The sequence below is a fragment of the Sus scrofa genome, chromosome 6 (genome assembly GCF_000003025.6).
Source record: "Sus scrofa isolate TJ Tabasco breed Duroc chromosome 6, Sscrofa11.1, whole genome shotgun sequence".
Lineage (NCBI taxonomy): Eukaryota > Metazoa > Chordata > Mammalia > Artiodactyla > Suidae > Sus > Sus scrofa.
Genome location: NC_010448.4, coordinates 168156355 through 168184242, shown reverse-complemented (window position 1 = coordinate 168184242; position 27888 = coordinate 168156355). Strand labels below are relative to the sequence as shown.

The following is a 27888-nucleotide window of genomic DNA, read 5'->3' as shown; positions in this document are numbered from 1 at the left end:
ACACATAGCATCGTCTCTGTACCTCTGTACTTCTGTCCTGAGGGAGCAGCAAGGGTTATTGGCCTGCCACCTACTGCTTGTTCTTGTGTAGAAAGGTGAGCCCACTGTTCCCCTGATATCTGATATTTCAAGAGAGGGCAGGAGAAAGAGGAGAGAAAATACGTCAATGGCAGATTAAATCGAATCGACCACTAGGTACCAGATCGTATCCAGTCCCACTCCTTCTTAGACACACAGGGGAGCTAAAGCCCAAAGGTAAAAGGAGTTGTCAAAACACAGCAGTGATAGACAGACGCAGAATTACAGCCCAAGCCCTTGCCTGGGCTCTTTGCCCTGCAAGAGCACAGCAAGTCCACGCCCTCCCTCCCACTTGTTCCTGGGTTTGGCCCTCTTACTAGAAGAGCCTGTGAAGGGCTACAGTAGAAAGCCTGGCTCAATGGGACTGTGGTGCCAATACTGTGGGCAGTGAGCCCCAGGGCCATGTCTCACGGCCAGGCCCCCACCTGGGCCTTCCTCACTTTTATGAGCAATTTACATTTCTTATTTAGGAAGTGCCTGTTCCTGGGTTGCCTGTCACTGCCATGGAGGAATTCTGCACTATTCTTGAAAAGAGCTGTTTTAAGAGTGTGCCTGTATTACATGAATCTTAAGGCCTCGATGTTAAGAACTATTGACTATTTTGACCCCAGGGGAAACAAACCTTGGGAAACAGAGAGGGTGGGTGGGGAGTGGGAGAGACACAGCACTCCAACCCATAATCCTTCCAAAAGGCACTTTCACTGGGCTCCACAGCCCCCGAGGGAATCTGGTGGTCATGGGTAACCTGGTTGAGAGGGGACTCCTGAGGTATTCTGAGTTCAAGTCCGACATGTTCCACAGAAGAAAGATGGATCACAGCACTTAGAGGGCTGGGTTATTTCCATTCATCTTATCCTGCCCAACTCAGGATGGTTTGGAAATCTGATCCCACAGGCCCCCCGAAGCTCACATTGCCTCAGAGATGGTTCAGGCCTTGCTGCTCTGCCCACATCTCCTCCATTAGATTCTGTCTCTGGACCTGAGTGATACCCACTGAAGAGGGGAAGGACCTCTTTCTCAGCCTGCCCATTCCTGTGGCTCCACTGTAAAAGGCTTTTGCCCCCAAAACCCCTGCCCTCGGCCCAGTGGCCCACCCAGGTCCTGCAGCTCCCAACTCTGTCCAGAAGGTCATCCATGAAGTCACGATGGAGGATGTGCTGCTTTCTCTTTTTGGTTCCTTAAGCCTAAGACACAGAGTCAAATGTTCTCATCTCTACCCATCTGCTGAAAGCATCACTATGAAAAGAACCAATTGTACAATTAATAGCCTCCTTCACCCTCAAACATTCTCCAAGGCTTTATTTTGTATGAAGAATTGTTCTTGGAGTCACATCTAAGCTCTCATGCTTACTTGCATCATATTCTGCTCTGAGAGTTCTACACTGTCTGTTCTTAGATTCTTCTACTAAATGGGTCTTGTCAGTGACAAGTTCAGTTTTGGACATGTACCAAATGGATTTTGGGGTGGATAAGAATTGATTTGAATTCTCTGTTGTCAGCACTTTGTTCTCAACAAAATTCATGGATATGAAAACGTATCAGCTTCTAAAAAAGTGTTTTAATGGAGCAGGAGAGCTCCTTGCAGGCTGGGGAGGTACGTAACGATGTGCTCAGCTTACAGAGGGCACCAAATCAGTGTTTGCTGACCAAATGAATAAAATAATAAAATTAACTGCAAGGGGTTGGTCAGACTGACTCGAGTCATTGCTCTGTGAGTCCACGGGAATCTGCTCAGGACATAGGTCAGCACTCGGCAATGACCCCACATTGTCAGGATGTCCTCAGGCTTTCAGATTCCCTCAGATACTTGTAGCTCAAAGCTCCTGGCCGTGCTTCCTGAAACCTCCTCAGATGAGAAGAGGGGGCTAGAGGTGCCTCTGTTTCTGTGGGCTTCATACATCCCTTTAAGTGATTAGTGGCTGAATGATAAGCTGGGAGGGGGTGTGGGGGTGTCACAGGTGAAAGTGGTGAATCTGTGCCTCTCAACTTGAAATGCCCTCTCGGAACAGACGTTAGTCTAACTCCCACTCTCCCCTGGCCATTGGGGGCCCAGTGTGAGCACCCACCTGCACCAGGTGCCCAGTGAGCTTCAGGGCAGCAGAGGGGAAGTGGCAGCCCTTCTATCGTGTGGGCTGGGTGACAGGCTAGAGAAGAGGAGGGGTCCCACAGCTCCCGTCAGGAGTTTCAGGGGTCCTGGAGTTCCCAGTGGACATTAGAAAATCAGATTTCTCTCCCTGCTCTTGCTCTCTTTCCATTAACAACCAAACTTACTGAAAGTCTGGTCTGCACGTACATATCCATTTCCTTCCACCTACCCGGTTCCGAATTCCTTACAATTTAGCTTCCACTGCATCATATATTGAAACTGTCTTCATGAACATAAGACATTTACTTATCACCAAAGCCCGATGCCCTGCTCAGCCCTCATCTTCTGGGCTTTCCTAGCACCTGCGCAGTGACCTAGGCACCTACTTCCCTAGAAGGCCCTGAGCACCTGTGCTGCCTGGAGCTCTGTCTCCTATGTGAAATCAACTCCCCCTGCTCTACTAGGACAGTGAGGGCTATGGGAAGCCTTTCCTGGCTGCTCTAGGCTGGGTGGACCTCAATTTGCCCACAGCCTGGGCTTCCTTTTTATGGGCACATGCATCACAAATTAGAATGAAGCCCAGAGACTGAGGACCTTGTGTGTCCTCACATCTGTCTCCTGGTGCTTGGAAAGGTGCCTGGCACATAGTAGTGAATGAATGGTATTGCCTCTCAGTTCTCCTCCAGATGGTGAGGTCCCAGAGGGAAGCGGCCACGTCTGATGCTCCTACCACAGGCCACAGCATGGAGCCCAGCCTGTGGTTGAGGCAAAGATAGGCATTTGTTGAAGGAATGAGTGAGCAACCTTCTCAGTGTCCTGCTGGGTTCTCATCTTGTCTCATTCTTGAAATTAGGAAATCGGGGCGGGGGGGGCGGCTGGACAGAAGATGATGGAGTAGTAGGACATGAGACTCACCCACTACCAATAAAACACATTGAAAATCTATCTACATGTGGAACTATTCACATAGAAAATTTCTTGAATGCTGACAAAAGACCTCAGGATACTAATAGAGCAAGGAAAACATGAAACTGGGTAGCACAAAAGAAAGAACAAAGAAGAAAAAAGAGGACCTGAGAAACAAAGCAGGATGGGACCTGTGCCCCAGGATGGAGCTGAAAAAAGGGACTCTCCTGCACTCTGGGAAGTCCCCCCACGGGGGAGGAGACTAGCTGGGACAGAAAAGGAACTTTAGAGTATCATAGGAGGATGGAGCCATCAGTGTGAAACAGTTACAATGGAAACTGTCCTCCACAAATGGTCGGTGTTACTGCCCTTCACGTCCCAACTATATGCTGGTGTGGGCAGCGGTCAGGAACTGAAACTCCAGCTTTGGAGATCAGACTCAGAGAGCTGGGGCTGGCTACATAGGGACAAAACAGAATGGCTGCATGGAAATAGCCTGGAGGGACTGGAGTCTAGGGTGACCACATTTGAGGGTATAACCTGAGGAAACCCAGTTAGACTTGGAGGCTAGGCACCATTGTCTGGGGGTGCAAGATCTACCACTACAGCCTTGCAGGAAACCAACTGCTCCAGCTCCAGGAGCCACTTGGGTGCAGCTGCTGCCTAGCAACAGCTGGGGAGCAGCCCGTGCCCTTAAGGCTACAGAGAATGCAACGTGGGTCGGAATGACCCAGGAGTAGCACAAGCTCTAAGACTCTTGCCAGTGGCCAATCTGGAGACCACAAAAGCAGTGTATGTTCCCTGGCTGGTTAGGAGCCATGAGTGGCACAGTGGGTGGGCAGAGTGACTGTGGAAACAGTACAAACAGCCCCGAGAGTCACAAACTGCCAGGCAGATGGGTGGAGTGATTTTGGGAATAGACAAGTTCTGTGATCCTTGCTGCAGACAGGCAGGAGACCACCAAAGTGGTATATTTGTGTGGCTGGCCAAAAGAGCCTTGAGAGGTGCACTGGTGTATGTTCTGCTCTGTGGCAGCTGTAGAGAGCACTCCTCCCATCTGCCCAGCAAGGAGAGGGACTTCAGGAATGGCTCACATGCTGCAGCTGCAGAAAGAGCCTTTTAGCAACAGTTAGGGATAAGTTCCCACCCTTGGGGCTACAGAGACTGCTCCCTAGAGTGGCCAAAGGGAGTGACTATGGAAGAGTACCTTCCCCTGCAGCTACAGAGAGCAGTCCCAAGAGCCTCCCTGGCAAGGGGATGGATTACAGTTGCTGACATTTCCACCTACAGGAAGTGGTCCTGAGAGCTACCTGGTAGTGGGAGGTATCACAGGAGCAAATGCTGCCCTTGCTGCTACAAAGTAATCCCCTGCCACCTCCCTCATGGACCCCATTCCTAGCAGCCACATGGCTTTAAGAGAGGTAGCATGACACCACTGCTCTTGTCACATGCTCGGGTGAGCTGCTATCATCCCTGAGAACTCTAGGGCTGGGCTCCAGATGCTGCATCTACATACCTGCTGTCAAGAGATGATAAACATAGAAAGTTAGACAATATGAGAGAACAAATAAATAACTTTCAGACAAAAAAATATGACAAAAAACACACAAAAACAACAAATGAAGAAGAGATAGGCAATCTATCTGGAAAAGAATTCAGGGTTTTGATAATAAAGATGACCCAAGATATCAGAAAAAGAATGGAGATACAGATGGAGAAATTACAAGAAATGTTTAATGAAGAACTAGAGGATTTAAAGGGTGAGCAAACTAAGATGAATAGCACAGTATCCAAAATGAAAAATACATTAGGAGGAATCAATAGCAGGATAACGGAAGCAGAAAAACAAATAAGTGAGGTGGAAAACAGTGGTGGAAATCACTGCTACAGAAAAAATAAAGAAAAAAGAATGGAAAGAACTGAGGAAAGTCTATGAGACATCTGGGACAACATTAAACATACCGACATTCACATCATAGGGGTTTCAGATGGAGAAGAGAGAACGAAAGGGCCAGAGAAAATACTCAAAGAGAATATAGCTAAAAATTTCCCTAATATGGGAAAGGAAACACTCAAGGTGAGGAATTAGAATCCCATACATGATAAACCCAAGGAGAAACACAGTGAAACACATAGTAATCAAACTGACAAAAATTACAAATAAAAAATATGAAAAGCCATAAGGGAAAAGCAACAAATAACAAACAAGGAAACCCCCATAAGGATAACAGCTGATCTCTCAGCAGAAACTCTGCAAGCTAGAATGGAGTGACAAGATATATTTGAGGTGATGAAAGGGAGAAACCTAGGACTAAGAATACTCTACCCAGCAAAGCTCTCATTTAGACTTGATGGAGAGATCAAAAGCTTTTCAGACAAGCAAAAGATAAGAGAATTCAGCACCTTCAAACCAGATCTACAGCAACGACTAAAGGAACTTCTCTAAGTAGAAAAGAAAAAGCCACAGTAAGAAACAAGAAAATTACAAATAAGAGAGCTCACTGGTAAAGGCATTATAAAAGGTAATATAAAAGTAGGAAATCATTCATTGACAGATAGGATATCAAAGCCAGTAAGCATGGGAAGAGGAGAAGACAAATGCAGGACATTGAAAATGCATTTGAAATTAAGATACCAGCAACCAAAAACAACTCTGTACATATATAGTTGGTTATATCAAATCTAATGGGAACTACAAAAGACATGCACATAAAAAAGAAAAAGCAATCAAAACACAACACTAAAGAGAGTCAGCAAATCACAAAAAAGACAACAAAAGAAGAAAGGAAGAAAAAAAAAAAAGACCCAAGACAGCAATCCAAAACAATTAAGAAAATGGCAATAAGTACATACTTATCCACAATTACATTGAATATAAATGGATAGAATGCTCCAAATGCAAGACACAGACTGGCTGAGTGAATACAAAAACAAGACCCAAATATATGCTGTTTAAGAGACCCACTTTAGGAGTTCCCATTGTGGCTCAGTGGTTAATGAATCTGAATAGGAACCATGAGGTTGTGGTTTTGATCCCTGGCCCTGCTCAGTGGGTTAAGGATCCAGCATTGCCGTGAACTGTGGTGTAGGTTGCAGACATGGCTCGGATCCCGTGTTGCTGTGGCTCTGGCGTAGGCCAGCAGCTGCAGCTCTGATTCGACACCTAGCCCACAAACCTCCACATGCCACGGGAGTAGCCGAAGTGGCAAAAAAAAAAAAAAAAAAAAAAAAAAGAGAGAGAGAGACCCACCTCAGACCTAAGGACACATACAGACTGAAAGTGAGGGGATGGAAGAAGGTATTTTATACAAATGGAAGTCAAAGGAGAGTGGGAGTAGCAATACTCATATCAGAAAAAATAGACTTTAACATTAAGAAGGTCATAAGAGACAGAGAAGTTTACTACATAATGATCAAAGGATCAATCCAAGAAGAAGAGGTAACATATGTAATTAAATATGCATCCAACATAAAACACCACATATATATAAGGCAACTGCTAACAGACATAAAAGGAGCAAGTCAACAGCAACACAGTAATAGTGGGGGACTATAAAACCCCACTTATATCAATAAACAGATCAGACAGAAAATCAACAAGGAAACACAGGCCTTAAATGGCACCCTAGATAGATACACTTAACTAATATTCATAGAACATTCCACCCCAAAGCAGCAGAATATATATTCTTCTCAACTGCACTTGGAACATTCTCCAGGACAGATCAAACCTTGGGCCACATATCAAGCCTTGGTAAATTTTTAAAAATTGAAATTATTTCAAGCATTTTCTCCAACTACAATGCTATGAGACTAGAAATAAACTACAGGAGAGGTCTAAGATGGCAGAGCAGCAGGATGTAAGGCTCACCTACTCCCATGAGTACACTGAAAATACAACTACATGTGGAATTATTTGTGCAGAAAATTTGTGAAAAACTGACAAAAGACATCAAGATTATGATAAAACAAGGAAACATTACCAAACCAGCTATGACATTAGAAAGAAGAAAGAAGAACAACTAGATAAAAAGAAACAAGAAGAAATGAGGTAGGACCTGCCATCCCAGGAGGGAGCTGGAGAGAGGAATAACTCCTGCACCCCAGGTAGTTCCCCTGCAAGCAACAAGATCAGCCAAAAACAGGAAGAAACCTAGACAAATGGTGTGAAGCAGTTAAAAAGGAGACATTCCTCCACAAACAGTCAATACTGTGTGCAACTGTAGGCGGGTGCCAGCAGGTGTTGGGAACCAAAATTTTGGCCTTAGAGATCAGACCCAAAGAGGGAGCAGGGCTGGATACATATGGAAAAAACTGGGGTTGGCCATGTGGGAAAAGCCTGGAGGGACTAGAGTATAGGGTGACAACCATGGAGAGCATCTAAGTGGAGGCAACCTGGTCAGGCTTAGAGACTAGACACCATTGTCTGGAGGTGCTGGAAGGAAGGGGTGGGATCCACCACTACAGCCTTGCTCCCTGAGCCACTTTCTCAAGCTGCAGAACATTTCCTGCCTCAGCTAGAGGAACCACTTGGCAGTAGCATCTGCTTAGCCACAGCTGGGAAGCAGCCCTGCATGTAGGGTTACAGACTTCTTAGAGCAGGTGGAGCAACTGCCTGGGGGAATAACATGAGTTCCAAGTTCCTGCTGGGGGCGGGGGGGGCCTGTGCCAGTGGAGCCCAATCTGTGCCAGAGGTGCTTCCAGCAGTGGTGGTGGCACCCATCCCCCAAGAGATCAGGGAAAACATAGGTGTCTCAACTCTGTTCAGAGAATCTGCAGAGGCTCGTGCCAGCAGTGCCTGATCAGTGCCAGAAGAGCTGCTGGTAGTAGTGCCCATTCCTTAAGAGGGCTGCTTATGCCCACTCCCTGTGGATCAGGGAAAACACAGGCACCTTGGCTCTGCCCAGAGAATTTGCAGAGGCTCATGCCAGCGGCACACAGTCAGGGCCAGAAGAGCTGCTGGTGACACCACCCATTCCTGCAAGTGGGCTGCCTGTGCCTGCTCCCTGATGGAGCTGTGAACTGCCCCACAAGAGAAAAGCACAAGATATAGGGCCCCTGCCAGTGGCTCTGCAAAGGCTCACATCAGTGGCACTCATTCCGAACCAAGGGAGTTGGGGGAGGCCCATTAACTCACATTCTGATCTGCAGGGCTACAGAGAGCACTTCTACCAGCAGCAAGGCAGGGGGAGGGACCATCAGAAACACACTTCCTGCAGCTACAGAGAGAGCCTTTGAGCAACAATTAGGGAGAAGCCTCCTATCCCTGGAGCTTTAGAGAGAGATCCCCCTGGAGCTTTAGAGAGGGGCCAAGGAAGGGGAGTGATGGCAGAATAGTGGCACCTGCTCTTGTATTTATAGAGAGCAGTCCCTAGAGCCTTCCTGGCAAAGGGATAGGCAGCAAGAGAAACTGCTGACATTGCAAGCTATGAAAAATAGCCCTCAAAGCTACCTGCTAGCAGGAGGGCCTGTAAGAGACACTGATACCCCTGAAAGCTACAAAAGCAATCCTATAAATGGTGAAATACTGCCATCTGCCTCCTGGACACTATCCCTAACCATAGAAGACACCCAGCTACAGGAGAAATGTGACACCATCACTCCTAACATGTGCTCTGGGTACACGTAAATCACTACCACCTCTGAGAACTCTAGGACTGGGCATCTGCTTCAACATCTACATACCAACCGCCAATGGGACAATAAGCATAAAGGTAAGACACTACGAGATGATGAAGAAGCAGCTTTCAGAAAAAAAGAATAAGACAAAACCACAAAAAAAAAACTGCTAAATGATGAGGAGATAGGCAGTTTACCTGAAAAAGAATTCAGAGTGATGATTGTAAGGATGATTCAAGATCTTGGAAAAAGAATGGAGACACAGATGGAGAACTTAAAAGAAATGTTTAACAAAGAGCTAGAGGATTTAAAGAGCAAGATAATAGTGCAATAGCTGAAATGAAAAATAACCTAGAAGGAACCAACAGCAGACTAACTGAGGCAGCAGAATAAATAAGTGAGGTGGAAGACAGAGCAGTGGAAATCACTGCTATAGAAAAGAATAAAGAAAAAAGAATGAGGAGTTCCCATCGTGGATCAGTGGTTAACGAATCTGACTAGGAACCGTGAGGTGCGCGTTTGATCCCTGGCCTTGCTCAGTGGGTTAAGTATCTGGTGTTGCCGTGAGCTGTGGTGTAGGCTGCAGACATGGCTCGGATCCCACGTTGCTGTGGCTCTGGCGTAGGCCGGCGGCTACAGCTCTGATTAGACCCCTAGTCTGGGAACCTCCATATGCTGCAGGAGCAGCCCTAGAAAAGGCAAAAAGATTAAAAAACAAAAGAATGAAAACAAAAACTGAAGAGAATCTAAGAGACCTCTGGGACAACATTAAACATACCAACATTCTTATCATAGGGGTTCCAGAAAGAGAAGAGAGAAAGGGCCACATAAAATATTTGAAGAGATCATAACCAAAATTTTCCCAAATATGGGAAAGGAAACACTCAAGTGGAGGAAGAACAGAGAATTCCATTCAAAGTAAACCCAAGAAGAAATACAGCAAGACACATACTAAACAAACTGACAAAAATTAAGTTCAAAGAAAAAACAGCCTCAAGGGAAAGCAACAAATAACAAACAAGGGAACCCCATCAGGATAACAGCTGATCTTTCAGCAGAAATTCTACAAGCCAGAGGGGGTGTCAAAATATATTTAAGGTGAGGAAGAGGAGGAACCTAGAACCAAGATACTCTACCCAGCAAAGTTGTCATTTAGATTTGACGGAAATATGAAAAGCTTTTCAGACAAGCAAAAGCTAAAAGAATTCAGCACCTCCAAACCAGCTCTACATCAACTATTAAAAGAACGTCTATAAGCAGAAAAGGAGAAGCCACAATTATAAACAAGACGTTTACAAATGAAAAAACTCACTGGTAAAGGCAAAGATAATTTAAAAGTAGGAAATCACCCTGTGGCAAATAGGATATCTAAACTAGCAGGCATGAGAAGAGGAGAGGACAAATGCAGAACAGTGAAAATTCATTTGAAATTGAGACCAGCAAGCAGAAACAATTCTGTACACATATAAATGGATATATCAAGATATAATGGGAACCACAATTCAAATAACTATAATGGTCACACACACACACACACACACACAAGAAAAATCAAGCTGAATATAACACTAAAGATGGTCAGCAAATCGCAAGAGAAGACAACAAAAAGAGGAAGGGAAGAAAAAAGACCCAAAATAACAATCCAAAAAAATTAAGTAAATGACAATAAGTACATACTTATTCACAATTACATTGAATGTAAACAGATTAAATACTCCAACTAAAAGACAAAGACTGGTTGAATGGTTTTAAAAACAGGACCCATATATATATACTGTCCACAGAAGACCCACTTGAGATCTAAGGACACATACAGACTTAAAGTGAAGGGATGGAAGGAAATATTACATGACAATGGAAGAAAAGAAAACAGAAATAGCAATACTCATATCAGACAGAATAGATTTTAAAATAAAGGTCACAAGAGCAAAGAAGGACATTGCATAATGATGAAAGGACCAATACAAGAAGAAGAAATAACAATTGTAAATATATATGCACCCAACATAGGAGCAGCACAATATATAAGGCAACTACTAACATCCATAAAAGGGGAAAATAACAGTAACACCATAATAGTGGGGGACTTTAACACCCCACTTACAGAAAGGGACAAATCATCCAGACAGAAAATCAAAAGGAAACACAGGTCTTAAATGATACACTAGATCAAATAGACTTAACTGATATTTATAGGACTTTTCACCCTAAAGCAGCAGAATATACTTTCTTCTCAAATGCACACAGGACATTCTCCAGGATAGATCACATATTGGGCCATGGATCAAGCCTTGGTAAATTAGAAAAAAAAATGAAATTATTTCAAGTGTTTTCTCTGACCACAGTGCTATGAGACTAAAAATCAACTACAAGAAAAAAAAAAGCAAAAAACCCACAAACTCTTAGAAGCTAAATAATATGCTACTAAACAACCAATGGATCATTAAATAAATCAAAGAGGAAATTAAAAGGTACATACAGACAAATAACAATGAAGATACAACAATCCAAGACCTATGGGGCACTGCAAAAGCAGTTCTGAGAGGGAAGTTTATAGCAGTACAATCTTACCTCAGGAGCAAGAAAAAGCGCAAAAACTCAAACTTTACAACTTAAGTATATAGCAAAGGAAGAACAGACAAAGCCCAAAATTAGTAGAAGGAAAGAAATCATAAACATTAGAGAAACAAAGAAAATAATCAAGAAGATCGATGAAACCAAAAGTTTGTTATTTGAAAAGATCAACAAAATTGAAAAACCATTAGCCAGACTCATCAAGAAAAAAAGGGAGGGGGTTCATATCAATAAAATTAGAAATGAAAAAAGGAAAGTTACAACTGACACTGCAGAAATACAAAGGATCATGAGACTACTATGAGCAACTATATGCAAATAAAATAGACAATCTAGAAGAAATTTTCACAGAATTTTACAAAGGCACAACCTCCAAGGCTAAAAGAGGAAGAAACATAAAATATGAATAGACCAATCACAACTATACCAAAATTGAAAATGTGACTTCAAAATTTCCAACAAACAAAAGTCCAGGACCTTATGGTTTCACAGCTGAGTTCTACCAAACATTCAGAGAAGAGTTAATACCTATTCTTCTGAAACTCTTTCAAAAAATAGCGGAGGAAGGAACACTCTCAAGCTCATTCTATGAAGCCATCATTACACTGATACCAAAACCAGACAAAGATACCACAAAAAAAAGAAAATTACAGGCCCTGATGAACATAGATGCAAAAATCCTCAACAAAATATTAGCAAACTGCATGCAAATATACATTGAAAAGATTGTACACCATGATCAAGTAGGATTTATCCCAGGGATGCAAGGATTCTTCAATATCTGCAAATCTATCAATGTGATATGCCACATCAACAAACCGAAAAATAAAAACGATATGATCCTCTCAATAGAAACCATATGATCCTCTCAATAGATGCAGAAAACCATTCCTGATAACAACTCTCCAGAGAGTGGGCATAAAGGGGAACCCATCTCAATATAATAAAAGACATTTATGATAAACCCACAGCTAACATCATTCTCAATGGTGAAAAACAAAGCATTTTCAGTAAGACCAGGAATAAGACAAGGATATCATCTTCTACCAATGTTATTTGACATAGTTTTGGAAATCATAGCCATGTCAATCAAAGAAGGAAAAGAAATAAAAGGAATCCAAATTGGAAAAAAAGTAAAACTATCACTGTTTGCAGATGACATGATTCTACATCTAGAAAATCCTAAAGACACTACCAGAAAACTATTAGAGCTCATCAATGAATTTGGTAGCATCACAGAATAAAAAATTAATACACATAAATTAACTGCATTTATTATACTAACAATGAAAGAGCAGAAAGAGAAATTAGGGAAACCATCCCATTTACCATTGCATAAAAAAGAATAAAATACCTACAATAAACCTATCTAAAGAGACAAAAGACTTGTACTCTAAAAACTATAAGACACTGATGAAAGAAATCAAAGAAGACACAAATAGATGGGAAAATATACCATGCTGTTGGATTGGAAGAATCAACATAGTCAAAATGACAACACTACCTAAGGCAGTCTACAAATTCAATGCAATCTCTACCAAATTATCAAGGATGTTCTTCACAGAACTAGAACAAAATATTTTAAAATTTGTATGGAAACACAAAAGACCTCTAATAGCCAAAGCAATATTGAAAAGAAAAAAACAAAACTGGAGCAATCTGTCTCCCTGACTTTAGACTACTACAAAGCTACAGTCTCAAAACAGCATGGTAGTGACACAAAAACAGAAATATAGATCAATGGAACAGGATAGAAAGCTCAGAAATAAACCCAGACACCTATGGTCAATTAATCTATTACAAAGGAGTCAGGTACAAAAAGTGGAGAAAAGATAGTCTCTTCAACAAATGGTTCTGGGAAAACTGGACAAGTGCAGATAAGACAATGAAATTAGAACATTTCCTAACACCATACACAAAAATAAATTCAAAATTATTTAAAAACCTAAATGTAAGGCCAGATACTATAAAAATCCTGGAGGAAAACATAGGCAAAATGCTCTGTGACATAAATCACAGCAACATCTTGTTTGATCCACCTCCTAGAATGAAGCTAATAAAGACACAAATAAAGCAATGGGACCTAATTAAACTCAAAAGCTTCTGAGCAGCAAAGGAAACCATTAAGAAAATGAAAAGACAACCCACAGAGTAGGAGGCAATTTTTGCAAATAACTCAGCGGGCAAAGGTTTAATCTCCAAAATATACAAACAACTCATACAACTCACCATCAAAAAAAACAAACAACCCAATTGAAAAATGATCAGAAGACCTAAATAGACATTTCTCCAAAGAAGACATAGCACATGAAACAGACATAGCTAGTAGGTGCATAAAAAAATGCTCAACATTGCTAATTATTAGAGAAATGAAAATCAAAAATAACAATGAGGTACAGCCTCACACCAGTTAGAGTGGCCATCATTAACAAGACAACAAACAACAAATGCTGGAGAGGTTGTGGAGAAAAGGGAACCCTCCTTCACTGTTGATGGGGAATGTAAATTGGTGCAACCACTATGGAAAACAGTAAGGAAGTACCTCAGAAAATTAAATATAGAACTACCATATGACCCAGCAATCCCACTCCTAAGCATATATGCAGACAAACCTTTCATTGAAATAGATACATGCACCCACATGTTCATAGCAGTGCTATTCATAATAGCCAAGACATTGAAACAACCTAAATGCCCATCAACAGATGAATGGATTAGGAAGGTGTGGTACATATATACACAATGGAATACTACCTAGCCATAAAAAAGGACAAAACAATTCCATTTGCAGCAACATGGATGGAACTAGAGACTCTCATACTGAGTAAAGTAAGCCATAAAGAGAAAGACAGACACCATATGATATCACTTATATGTGGAGTCTAAAACATGGCACAAATGGTCTATCTACAAAACAGAAAATATCACAGACATGGAGGATAAACTTGTGTTTTCCTTAGTGGAGAGTGAGGGAGTGGAATGGATTGGGAGTCTGGGGTTAGTAGATGAAAACTGCTACATTTGGAGAAGATGGGCAATGGGATCCTGGTGTACAGCACAGGGAACTATATATCTAATCACCTGTGATGGAACATGATGGAGGATAATGTGAGAAAAAGGATGTGTGTGTGATATACACATATACATTATTGGGTTACTTTGCTGTACAGCAGAAATTGACAGAACATTGCAAATCAACTGTAATAATTTTTTTTTAAAAAAAGAAAAATAAACTGCAAGGGACAAAACAGGAAAAAACCCCACAAACTCCTGGAAGCTAAACAATATACTAATAAAGAACCAATGCATCATCAAAGAAATCAGAGGAAATAGAAAAAATACATAGAAAAAAAACGACGATGAAGATACAACAATCCAAAAGCTAAGGGAGTTTCTGAGAGGGAAGCAGTTCTGAGACGGAAGTTTATAGCAATACAATCTTATCTCAGGAACAAGAAAAAGCTCAAATAAACAACCTAACCTTACACCTAAAACATTTAGAAAAGACAAGACAGACAAAACTCAAAATTAGTAGAAGGAAAGAAATCATAAAGATCAGAGCAGAAATAAATGAAATAAAGAAAACAACAGAGAAGATAAATGAAACCAAAAGTTGGTTCTTTGAAAAGATCAACAAAATTGATAAACCTTTTGTCAGACTCATCAAGAAAAAAAGGGAGATGTTTCAAATCAATAATATGAGAAACAAAAAAGAAGTTACAACTAACACCACAGAAATACAAAGGATCATAAGAGACTACTATAAGCAACTATGTGCCAATAAAATGGACAGCCTAGAAGAAATGGACAGATTCTTACAAAGGTACAACCTACCAAGAAGAAATAAGAAATATGAATAGACCAATCATCACAAGTACTGAAATTGAAAATATGATTTAAAATCTTCCAAAAAGCAAAAGTCCAGGATCTCCTGGCTTCACAGGCGAATGCTATCAAACATTCAGAGAAGAGTTAGCACCTATTCTTCTGAAAGTCTTCCCAAAAATCACAGAGGAAGGGAAACTCCCAACTTATTCTATGAGGTCACCATCACCCTGACACCAAAACCAAAGTTACCACATAAAAAAAGTTATAGGTCAATGTCACAGATGAACATAGAGGCAAAAATCCTCAACAAAATGTTAGCAAACAGAATCTAACTATATATTTAAAGGGTCACACACCATGATCAAGTGGGATTTACCTTCAATATCTGCAAATCAATTGGTATAATATACATCAACAAACTGAAGAATAAACCAAACTGAAGAATAAAAACCATAAGATTATCTCAATGGATGCAGAAAAAGCTTTTGACAAAGTTCAACACCCACTTATGATAAAAACTCTCCAGAAAGTGGGTATAGAGGGAATCTACCTCAACATAATAAAAGCCATATATGACAAAACCACAGCTAACATCATTCTCAATGGTGAAAAAACTGAAAACATTTCTGCTAAGATCAGAAAAAGACAAGGATGTCCACTTTCACCACTATTATTCAACATAATTTTGGAAGCCCCAACCAGGGCCATCAGAGAAGAAATAAAAAGAGTCCAAATGGAAGAGAAGAGGTAAAACTACCAATGTTGGCAGATGACATGATTCTGTACATAGAAAATCCTAAAGACACTACCAAAAAAGAGTTCATCAATGAATTTGGTAAAGTCACAGGATACAGAATTAACACACAGAGATCAAGTGCATATCTATATACTAACAATGAAAGATCAGAACGAGAAATTAGGGAAACCATCCCATTTACCACTGCATCAAAAAGAATAAAATACCTTGGAATAAACATTCCTAAAGAGGCAAATACCTATACTCTGAAAAGTGTAAGATGCTGGTAAAGAAAGCAAAACACAAATACAAACAGATGGAAAGTTATACCAGGCTCTTAGATTGGAAGAATCATTACTGTTAAAATGACTGCTGGAGTTCCCGTCATGGCGCAGTGGTTAGTGAGTCTGACTAGGAACCATGAGGTTGCGGGTTCGGTCCCTGCCCTTGCTCAGTGGGTTGACGATCCAGCATTGCCGTGAGCTGTGGTGTGGGTTGCAGACGTGGCTCGGATCCCGTGTTGCTATGGCTCTGGCGTAGGCCAGCGGCTACACCTCTGATTAGACCCCCTAGACTGGGAACCTCCATATGCCACAGAAGCAGCCCAAAGAAATAGCAAAAAGACAAAAAAATAAAAAATAAAATGACTATGCTACCCAAGGAAATCTACAGATTCAATGCAATCTCTAACAGATTACTAAGGACATTCTTCACAGAACTAGGACAAAATATTTTAAAAATTGTATGGAAACACAAAAGACCCCAAAGAGCAAAAGCAATATTGGAAAAGAAAAATGGAAATGGAGGAATCAGGTTCCCTGACTTCAGACTCTACTACAAAGCTACAGTCATCAAAACAATATGGTACTGGAGTTCCCACTGTGGCTCAGTGGTAACTAACCTGACTAATATCCATGAGGATGAAGGTTCAATCCCTGCCTTGCTCAGTGGGTTAAGTATCCAGCACTGCTGTGAGCTGTGCTGTAGTTTGCAGATATGGCTTGGATCCTGTGTTGCTATGGCTGTGGCATAGGCCAGCAGCTTCAGCTCCAATTTGACCCCTAGCCTAGGAACTTCCACATGCCACAAGTGCAGTCCTAAAAAGGAAAAAACACAAAAAACAGTATGGTTCTGGCAAAACCCCCAGAAATATAGATCAATGGAAGAGTATCGAAAGCCCAGAAATAAACCCAAGCACCTATGGTCAATTCATCTATGACAAAGGAGGCAAGAACATGCAGTGGAAGAAAGTCTCTTCAATAAGTGGTGCTGGAAGAACTGGACAGCTACATATAAAAGAATGAAATTAGAACATTCTCTAACACCATACACAAAAATAAACTCAGAAGGAATTAAAAGACTTAAATGTAAGGCCAGATACTATAGAAATTCTAAAGGAAAACATAGGCAGAATGCTTTTTGACATAAATCACAGAATTTGATCCACCTCCTAGAATAATGACAATAAAAACAAAATAAACCAGTTGGACCTAACTAAAATTCAAAAGCTCTTGCACAGCAAAGGAAACCATTTTAAAAATGAAAAGACAACACACAGAATGGGAGAAAAATATTTGTGAACAATGCAACAGAAGTGCCTAATCTTCAAAATATACAAAGAGCTCTTACAACTCAACAACAACAAAAAAATAAACAACCAATGAAAAATGGGCAGAAGATTTAAATAGACGTTTCTCCAAAGAATACATATGGCTGGTCTGTAGGCACATGATGTTCAACATCACTAATTATTAGAGAAAAGCAAATCAAAACTAAAATAAAAGACCACCTCAAACTGGTCAGATTGGCCATCATTAACAAGTATACAAATGACAAATTCTGGAGAGGGTATGGAAGAAAGGGAAATCTCCTTCACTGTTGGTGGGAATGTAAATTGGTACAACCACTAAGAAAAACAGTATGGAAGTTCCTCAGAAGACTAAATATAGAACTGTCATATGATCCAGCAATCCCACTCCTGAGCAATATCCAGACAAAACTTTCATTCAAAAAGATACACCCCTAAGTTCATTGCAGCACTTTTTACAATAGCCAAGACATGAAAACAACCTAAATGTCCATCAACAGATGAATGGATTGGAGTTCCCGCTGTGGCTCAGTGGAAAAAAATCCGACTAGTATCCATGAGGATATGGGTTCAATCCCTCGCCTTGCTCAGTGGGTTAAGGATCTGGCATTGCTGTGAGCTGTGGTGTAGGCCACAGACACTGCTTGAATGGCTATGGTGTAGGCCAGCAGCTACAGCTCTGATTCGACCCCTAGCCTGGGAACTTCCCTATGCCTCAGGTGTGGCCCTAAAAATCAAGCAAATAAATAAATAAAAGAGATGAATGGATTAAGAAGATGTGGTACATATATATAATGGAATAGTACTTGGCCATAAAAAAGAACAAAATAATGCCATTTGCAGCAACACGGATACAACTAGAGATTCTCATACTAAAGGAAGTAAATCAGAAAGACAAATGCCCTATATCACTTATATGTGGAATCTAGAATGTGGCAGAAATCAACCTAGCCACAAAACAGAAACAGACTCAGAGACATAGAGAAAAGACTTGTGGTTGCCAAGGGGGAAGAGGGAAGAAGCAGAAGCATGGGGAATTTGCGGTTGGTAGATGCAAACTATTACACTTAGGATGGATAAGCAATGAGGTCTTACTGTACGGCACGAGGAATCGCTTGTGGTAGAACACGATGGAAGATAGTATGAGAAAAAGAATGTGTATGTGTATACAAAATATAAGCATGACTGGGTCACGATGCCGTACAGCAGAAGTTGACGCAACACTGTAAACCATCTATACTTAAATAAATAAATAAAATTAGGAAATGCTAAATTTTGTCCTCCGTCCTATGCTCTCCAAACCCCTTGTCAATGATTTTACGATTTCATATAATATGAGGGTATAGTGAAAACAACAGTAGTAAGGTAATGACAATAATTAATATTTAAAGGAGTAAAAAACAAAGCATCATGTATGTGCCAGATACAAGCCAAGCGCCATTGTAACCAAGCAGGGCCCTGTGGGGCTCCTGGGCACAAAAGCCTTTCTGTGTGGGGCCCCCCTCCCCCGCTCCATGTCTTGTTTTTAGGAAACAAGCCTCATTCAGCCTCTATGACCTTCCCTGAGTTCCAGGGGGCAGGTTCAAACCGTTACCGATCAGGGAAGGGAGGAGTTGCAAAGACAAGTGAGGAACAGCGAAAATAGTGCAGGCTTGGGGCAGCATCCTGGTTCCCTCTCAGAGGATACACACAATGAGGTAGGCATCTTATACACCTAAAAGGTATGTTCCGTGTGCTTCCTTTAGCAATGAATACTTTAAAATTGAACATCTTGGGGCCCTTCCTTACGCTTCTTTCTCGTTTAATTGCACCCTAAACACAGTCACCTGTAAGCTAAAATCAGGCACCCTAGAGCACACACCGCCTGTGGGTTAAAGATTGTTAGCACATGACGCTTTTCGGGAAGCTTCCTAGTTTTTCTAATCTATGATCAATATGCCCCTTCCCAAAGCACTGTTATTCTAGACAATAACCCAGAGGACCACCACCAGGATCAGGCTGAAATCTCCTGATGCCAGGTTCGATGACTAAGATTCCCCTCAAGAAGAAGAATGTGTTTGGGCCCCAATGCTGATTCTTATCTGAAACCCTGTTTTCTCCTTTTAGACCATAAAACTCCCTGCAATTCTTCCCCAATGGAGGGCACAGTCTTGAGCTTGCTGTGGCCTCTACTGCCTGGGGAAGCAATAAAAGCTATTTTTTTCTCCTTCACCCAAAACTCTGTCTCTGCGTTTCTATTTGGCAGCGGTGGACAGAGGTCAAGTTTCAGCAGCAGTGTGTGGTGTGTGTGTGTGTGTGTGTGCGCGCGCGCGTGTGTTCTCATGAATACACTATCTCACGCACAAGGTCTAAACCACATTTCCAACTGCTTCAATTTATCCTGGGCTCTGGTCAAAAGTCAGCACTCCTCAGCGAGGTCTCCCCTGGACACTGGCTCTAGAACAGACGCCCTCTTGCTCCCTGTGCCTTCCTGGCTTGATTTTCTTCACACCATTGGTCTCATCGGACAAGCTGTTCATATTTGTTTGCTTATTGATTGAGCTCTAAGGACAAGTCTTACTGTGGTTGCTTCCCTACTGTATCCCAGCCCTGAGCACAGAGCCCGAGACAGAGGAAACACTCAATAAACATCTGTTAAGTGAATAAACACACAAAAGAATGAATTACAGGCAAGTAAACTCACCGTGCTCCTTCCCCGACACCGCCTGCCTTGCTCTCACCCACCCCTCATCCTGGCGTCTTTTCCCGGCATGCAGCACACAGCCTGCGCATCCTCTCTGAGAGCTGCTCATCTCTGGGCTCCTGCATCTGCTCAGGGAACGTCCTATGGACTTAAGCTTTGCAAAGGCTCTCTGTGCTCCTCACTGCCGAGCCCTCACCTGAAAGCCTCAGAACTAACTCCTGATCGTGGCAAGGATAGCTACTAATGCATTTATCGAGCACAGGCAGTACACAGAGTGATTACATGGCTGTTGTTCCATTCTTTTGATAACCAGCAGGGATGCGCCATTATCTTACGAGTGTTCTAGATTCTGCAACCCATGTGAAGTCACTCAGCCAGTAAAAGTGAGTCAGGTCTAACTCATTCCATGGGTAATTAACCACTTCGCATCCAATGCCGCCAAATCACCCGCACCAGGCAACACAGGCAGGTTACTTTTCTGAAGCGTAATGCTTCTCCACGGACACAGGACGCCTGCCGAATTACACACACGCTCTCCAGGCTGGCGTTTGCCGCCTTTCACCATTCGCAGCTCCTCTCTCTCCCTTTAAGTGACTTCAGGCCCCTCCACTGGGCAACGGACCTCCCCCAAACACAGCACCTGCTCTCCATCACTGGTGACTTTGCCTAATTTGTCCCTTCCCCTTGGAATTCCTGACTCTTTCCTCCTGTCAAATGTCACCCACCCTCTACGACCCCTCCTCAAAGATTAGCCTCAAACACCTGAGGCCTTCCCGGTTCTTCCCCAAACAGATAAGCTCTCCCTCCACCGTCTGTGTCATTTCTTCCACGAACGTTCCTGGATGCTCGCACCAGGCAGTGTTCTCGACATGAGGTGTCAGAGACATCATAATCACACACGTTTATGGGAACACGGATCTTCAAAGAGAAAACCGAATTTGCCAAAGTCCTCTCCCAGGATTCAGAGCCAGATCTCCCTGATTCTAACCTCGATTCTGCCCAGCCCATCCTAAAACTCCCCGCAGGCAAATGTCTCAAGTCCCTTTCTGCTCAGCACCCCAGCCTCTCCCCATCCAACGCCCGCCCTGTCGGTGCCCTGCTGCCCCCGAACAAATGCCAGTCGGGCCCCAACTTTGCCCCTGCCTCCCCTCCTCACCCGGATTTCCCTGCTCTCACGGTACGACTCCTTGTCGTCCACCTTCTCGTACAGTAGAACCCTCCCTGGCCCGGCGGAACAGGCGAATCCCTTAGAATAGGCTGCAATGGCAAACACCTGGGGCGGGGACAGCTGGCTGCGGCTGCTGGCCATGTGACCTGCTCGCAGGAAGGGACTGGGGAAGTGAGCGTTGGAAACTGGATCAGGCTGGAAAAGGAAAACAGCACAGAGAGTTAACAGAGACAATTCCAAGGAGGTGAGTTCTGCTGGGGATGAGGAAGAGGGCCGTCCTTGGGTGTGGGAGAAACCAGCCAGTGTCAGAGGCTTTCCATGACCCACCTGCTCCCCTCTGGCTGGGAAGGCTGGCCCCTCCATGGAAGACGGAGGGCCACACATTTGGGTGGACATCTTGCGACCCTGGGCAGTCACTGCTATTATCTCACTTCTTTGGTTGTTTGGGGAAAAGTGGCTCGGAGGGGTTGAGTTCTAAATGAGTAAGCGGAAGAGCTGAATCTGAATCTAGGTTTCCATCCCCGTCCTTCCCACCTTCCTTTCCCACTGTTTTCTTTCCTTCTTTCCTTTCTTCCTCTCTCCCTCCCTTTCCAACCTCCTTCCTCCCTCCCCCTCTTCCTCCTTCATTCTTTCGTACATCGTTTACTGGAGTTACGCTGTGTTAACGACTCCATCAAACAGTGGTAGATGAGATTGACTCAGTTCATGCCCTGAGACGCCCAGAGCCTACAGGGCGTGTGATAAGCACTCTTAGGGGCTTCTGAGTAGGACAGAAGCTGCTGGTCAGAGGTGACAGGATGTTCTGAGGGCAGTCAGAGAGGAGGACCACCTGCCTGAGATGCGCAGAGGCTGAGGCTCCCAGCTGAGACCCAAGGACAAAGAGGAATAGTGACCAAGCCCAGAAGCAGGAGCGTGCATGTGGCACGTGGGGGAGAGAGGCGGGAGAGGATGCCCCAGATTAAAGGTGGGTCAGGGCAGGGGGACGTGTGGGCCAAGTTCAGGAGTTTGAGTTTCTTCTTGGAGCCCTGGACCCTCTGAAAGAGGGCGAACACAGCAAACTGAACGGCACAGGATCTTACTGAGAATTTCTCAACATCATCACGACCAAAAAGCAGTGTCATCATCACGGGGGTGGGGGAGTGAAAACTGGGTGACGCCAAAGTCATTGAGGAGGAAGAAATGAGGGAATAATCACAGCATCCAGGATGGGGTGAGAGTGTGCATGTGTGGGAAGAAGGCAATCAGGGAGAAACGCTGGAGCAGGTAACGTTCTGTTTCCTATCCTGTTGGTGAGTTCACAGATCTTCATTTCATTATAGTTCTTTAAATATTACCTACATGTAGTATACACTCTTCTGTATACACATATCACAATAATACATGTTAAGCACGAAAAAGAGTGGAAGAAGAGAGTAGGTGGTTAAGTTGCAGACATCATGTGTGTCATTAATGGGGCCAATGTGAGCAGAACCAAATGTTACATTGTACTCTTTGTGACTTGGGATAAAATCTCCAGTGTCTTCCTCATACATCATACATGGATTTGGAAGGTGCTGTAATGAAAGTGGTGTACTCTGGAAAACCGTTAGAGAAGTCGAAAAAGTGGCCCTGGTAATGACAAAGACAATGATATAAAAGATGCATGAAAAGAGACAAATGTATTTTAATTATATAACAGTAAAAAAAGTAGTTTAAAAATTTATTTTATTGAAGTTACACTGATTTATAAAGTTATATACTTTTTTCCTTTTTTTTTTTTTTTAAATTTCTTTATATATTTTTTCTACTGTACAGCATGGTCACCCAGTTACACATACATGTATACATTCTTTTTTCTCACATTAAGTGTTTCATCATAAGTGACTAGACAGAGTTCCCAGTGCTACACAGCAGGATCCCATTGCTAATCCATCCCAGAGACAACATTCTGCATCTATTTACCCCAAGCTCCCAGTCCCTCCCACTCCCTCCCCTTCCCCCTCCGCAACCACAAGTCTGTTCTCCAAGTCCATGATTTTTTTTCTGTGGAAATGTTCCTTTGTGCCATATATTAGATTCCAGGTACAAGTGATATCATATTGTCTTTCTCTTTCTCTTTCTGGTTTACTTGACTCAGGATGAGAGTCTCTAGTTCCATCCATGTTGCTGCAAATGACATTATTTTGTTCTTTTTATGGCCGAGCAGTATTCCATTGTGTATATATACCACATCTTCCTAATCCAATCGTCTGTCATTGGACATTTGGGTTGATTCTACGTCTTGGCGATTGTGAATAGTGCTGCAATGAACATGCAGGTGCATGTGTCTTTTTTAAGGTGAGTTTTGTCTGGATATATGCCCAAGAGTGGGATTGCTGGGTCATATGGTAGTTCTATGTATAATTTTCTAAGGTACCTCCATACTGTTCTCCATAGTGGTTATGCCAGCTGTACAACATTATATTTTTACTTCTGTTTACCCTATAACACATTCACTACCAAAAATTTGATTTCGCCATACAACTGATCTCTTTCACCCATTTCTTCCCCCTCCACTGCAGCTCACCCACAAAATCTGGCAACCACTATTCTGTTCTCCATATCTACATGTTGGTTTTGTTTATTTTTTATTGTTTATCAGTTTGTTACATTCCACATATGAGTGCCTTTGAGTCCTAATTTCATTCCTTTTATGATAGATGAAGGTTTAACATACACCCCCATCCGATTCCTTTTTCATCATCCTTCCAAATAGTTGTATCATGATTTTAGATAAGCCAGCAATCAGGGTCTAGATCATCATAGTTGTTAAAATACCAATCACTTTAGACCTAGATGGATAATAATAAATAAATAAATAATAATACTATAAAAAAATTATTCATGGTACAGCTTTTGGATTTTCCTTGAGTTAATTATCACCTTATCTTTTTCTATATGCCTAATTTTCCCTCTTTCTCCTATTTCTTCTTAAATTCTTTGCCATTTTATCCATCTTATAATTCTCCTTCTGTAACTTAGGTCTGTCCTATACCTGTCCCCTGTCTCTTTAGCTTCTATATTTGTTTTCCTGTCTTAACTTGTGCTTTCTCTCTCTTGCGTTTTCTGGTAGGAAAGGGAACGTGGGAAGTGAACTTTTTATCTCCCTCCATTTCTGCAGTTTGGCTGGTATGGATTTTCCCTGAGAATGTTGCAGACACTGCTTCTTTGTCCAGCAGCCTTCGTCCTTTCTTTTTTTTTTTTTTTGGCATTGAGAAGTCAGTGTCCTTCTCATTCTCATTCTTTCTATAGAGAACTGAGATTCCAGGTGACTCGCCTTTGTGTGGGCCTGTGTTCATTCTTGGATTAGGGGGTTTAGAAAGTTTCAGGCTCTTCAGTTCTGGAAATTTTTCTTTCTAAGCCGAATGGTCTCAATTGTCTGCTTGGTGATTACAGTGTTAGGAAAAAGCAGTCAAACATAACAAGAAGAATGGCGATATTTATACAAAGCACGCACTATATCCAGCATGTTTTGAGAACATTACCTACATGAACTTCTCAAAACAATCCTACGGGTGATGGTTTTCTGCAAAGTATGAGCTCTGACCCAGGTACTGAGAGACCCTCAAAATGTCTCTTCGCCAGAGAGGGGCTCTCCATGTGCCCTGGAAAGCACACTTCCATGGAAGTGCTGGATGGACAATGACCAGCCCCTGAATCCCATTCCAAAGGTCAGTTTTCCTTTATCCCGAGACTATGTTTCTTCAGATATGTTCGTGCTCTTGATTGAGATAAAGTCACTCATCTAGATCCCAGAGTCATCTTGTCCCGCCCACTAGAGTTGATTTAATAGGTCCAATCCTTATGTCTCAGTTACTCAAACAGCAAATATTAATACCCCTTGCTTGTGCCAGACCCTTTGCTAGGCCCTGGGGAAACAGAAATGAATTAGACACAGATCCTTCCTTGTCACTCTGTCCACAGTTGGGTCTCTTGATGTTTGACGATAGCCCACCTGCTGGAGCCACAGTCACGTCCCACCGAGGTACCTACTTTCACATGTTATCTCCCCTAACTATGAGTCAGTGATTCTTACTTGTCCATAGGGTGACAAGAGGGAATGGGGTGGAAGGACCACAGGTCTGGCCGTGGCCTTCTGTGCTCCAGTAGCCTCACTCAGGGGTGCTGCCCCAGCCTGTTAACTTGAGAAAAGCCCTCTTTACATCTTTGTTTCTAAGGCTGTAGATGATGGGGTTGAGAAAGGCAGAGATGACATTGTAGAACAAGGCCAGTTTCTTATCCCGCTCTGGGGAGGCATTGGCCCCAGGGTTCATGTACATGAACATGGCAGGTCCACAGAACATGGTGACCACAGTGATGTGGGAAGCACAGGTGGAGAAGGCCTTGAGTCGACCCTGAGCTGAGCGAATTCTCAATATGGTGGCAAAGATGCGGAAATAAGAGGCCAGAATGAAGGAAAGGGGTATCAGGAGGAGGATGAAGCCCAGGATGAAATCCACTCGGTCATTGAGGGATGTGTCTGCACAGGCCAGCTTCAGGACAGCAGGGACCTCACAGAAGAAGTGGTTGATTTCACTGGGGCCACAGAAGGGCAGGCGCATAGTGAAAACAGTGTAGACTAAGGAACAGCTGATACCCCATAGTCCACAAAAGGCACCATTGCCCCACACAGCCATGGGGTCATGATAACCTTGTACCTGAGTGGGTAGCAGATGGCCACATACCTGTCATAGGCCATGGCAGAGAACAGCCAGCCCTCTGTGATGCCCAACACCAGGAAGATGTACATCTGGGCCACACACCCAGCATAGGAGATTGTTTTCTTCTGGCAGACCAGATGCACCAACATCTGGGGCACAGTGGTGGTGACATAGCTCATGTCCAGCGTGGAGAGGACCTGAGGAAGAAGTACATGGGTGTGTGGAGGCGGGAGTCCAGGTGGATCAAGGTGACAATGAGTCCATTGCCCACAAGTGTAGAGAGGTAGAGGAAGAGGAAGATGTTGAAGAGGATTGCATTAATTTGGGAATCGCTGGAGAATCCCAGAAGGATGAACTCGGACACGGAGCTCTGGTTCTCCCAGGGGAAGTCTTGCATTCTCCAGCTACAGAAAGCAAAATTGACCTACGAGTGGCAGATTAGGATGCATATTCAAGTACCATGCTCACTCGGTTGCTGGCAAGGTCAGTGGTTATCTGAATACTACTTGAGATTAATATCGGTTGGAGATTGAGGTCTACCTAGGATGAGGCTAAATTAGGGGAGGGGAGGGAAAATTTTTGGAATTTTCTGTTTCTTAAGATTGATCTTTCATTGAGACCTCCAGGGTCTCACTCTGTTCCTTCTAGCAGCCCCAGCAAGGCTACCTACCTTCTTGCCCTTTAGAAGCTACTGTCACATGGTGCATTTCTTGAGGTTCTTCTCCTCTGGTCCTGGCCCCCGAGTGTGATGTTGAAGATTAAAACTTTCCCTCCCTCCTCCTAAAAATAATCACTCAAAACCCTTTCCTTTGGTGCTCTAAACTTCTCATCACTATAGACATACAGACAGGGCAAGTCAGAAATATGGGCAAGATATATATATATAACATTACACATTTTAAGAAAATTTTAGCCGGATCTGTGTTTCTTGACTCTTTGGGGTCTCTGGAAGTTTTCTCACATCTGGTTTTATTTTAGATGGAGTTGTTACCACTCTGCCTGTTCCTGGCCCTACTCACAACTGAAAAGTAGAGACTTCTGCTCAACCCTAAAACAATAATCAAGTCAGAATAACAGCTGTCTTTCTTGCTTAAAGGCAGATTTGATGTCTCTGAGTCCCTCTAGCTTAGTGGAAATAATCCTATCAGTGGTAACACATACTTCGGGGTCTCATTGTCTGCTAGAGCTGAGATTTATGACAGGCAGGGAGCTCCAGAGTTTAGTTCATATCTAAAAGTTAGGGCTCATTCCTTGTTTGTGGTGTCAGAGGAGGTGATGTGTTCTAGTGGAGAAGCATGGGACTTAGAAGACTGAAAGTCTTGGTATTTCAACTATGACCCTGTTCAAGTAATTTAATCTCCTTGAGCCTCATTTCTTTCTCTAAAATCTGCATTGTATCTTCCAGGAATGGTTCTTGTGAGAAGTAATATATAGTGTGTGTGGAGCACCTGGCATTGATACTAGCACAGGGTGGAAGCTCAACAATGTTCATCCCCATCAAATTCTTTCCGTCATGGTGTCATTCATCAAGTGGTAAAACACTGAAAGAGACAAGGACAAACACGGTGTAGTCCTAATCCTCAAGAAGTCTACGGTCTGGTTGGGTAAATAGAATAGAGACACGATGACATCCTAATTAGCACAATGATGGAAATATGTGCTGGCAGTTAAAGCTCTGTGCGAAGCACCAGAGTTACAGAAATAAAAATCTATGCCGTCAAAGAGCATTCCAAGGAAGGAGGCAGATAAACAAAGGATGGTACTCAAGTGATAAGTGCTGTGACAAGAGTAAATACCAGGAGCCATGGGAACCCATTAAAGGAGCTACTGCGCTAGCTTTTGGGAGCTAGACCTCTCCAAGAAGGGGACACATGATATTAAACATTAAAAGATGAACAGGAATTAACTAAGCAAAGAACTCAAGGAAGAGTGTTGCAAGCAGA

General features: G+C 42.8%; 1 long non-coding RNA gene and 1 pseudogene across 1 annotated transcript in view; both read right to left on the bottom strand.

The window, feature by feature from the left end:
• LOC110261246 overlaps positions 1–21402 on the bottom strand; it is a 56469-nt gene extending 35067 nt beyond the window's left edge. The window contains exon 1 of the long non-coding RNA XR_002345242.1: positions 20099–21402. This is a non-coding gene — a long non-coding RNA (uncharacterized LOC110261246). The remainder of the gene's footprint in view (positions 1–20098) is intronic.
• On the bottom strand, positions 25397–26342 carry LOC100524204 (annotated as a pseudogene).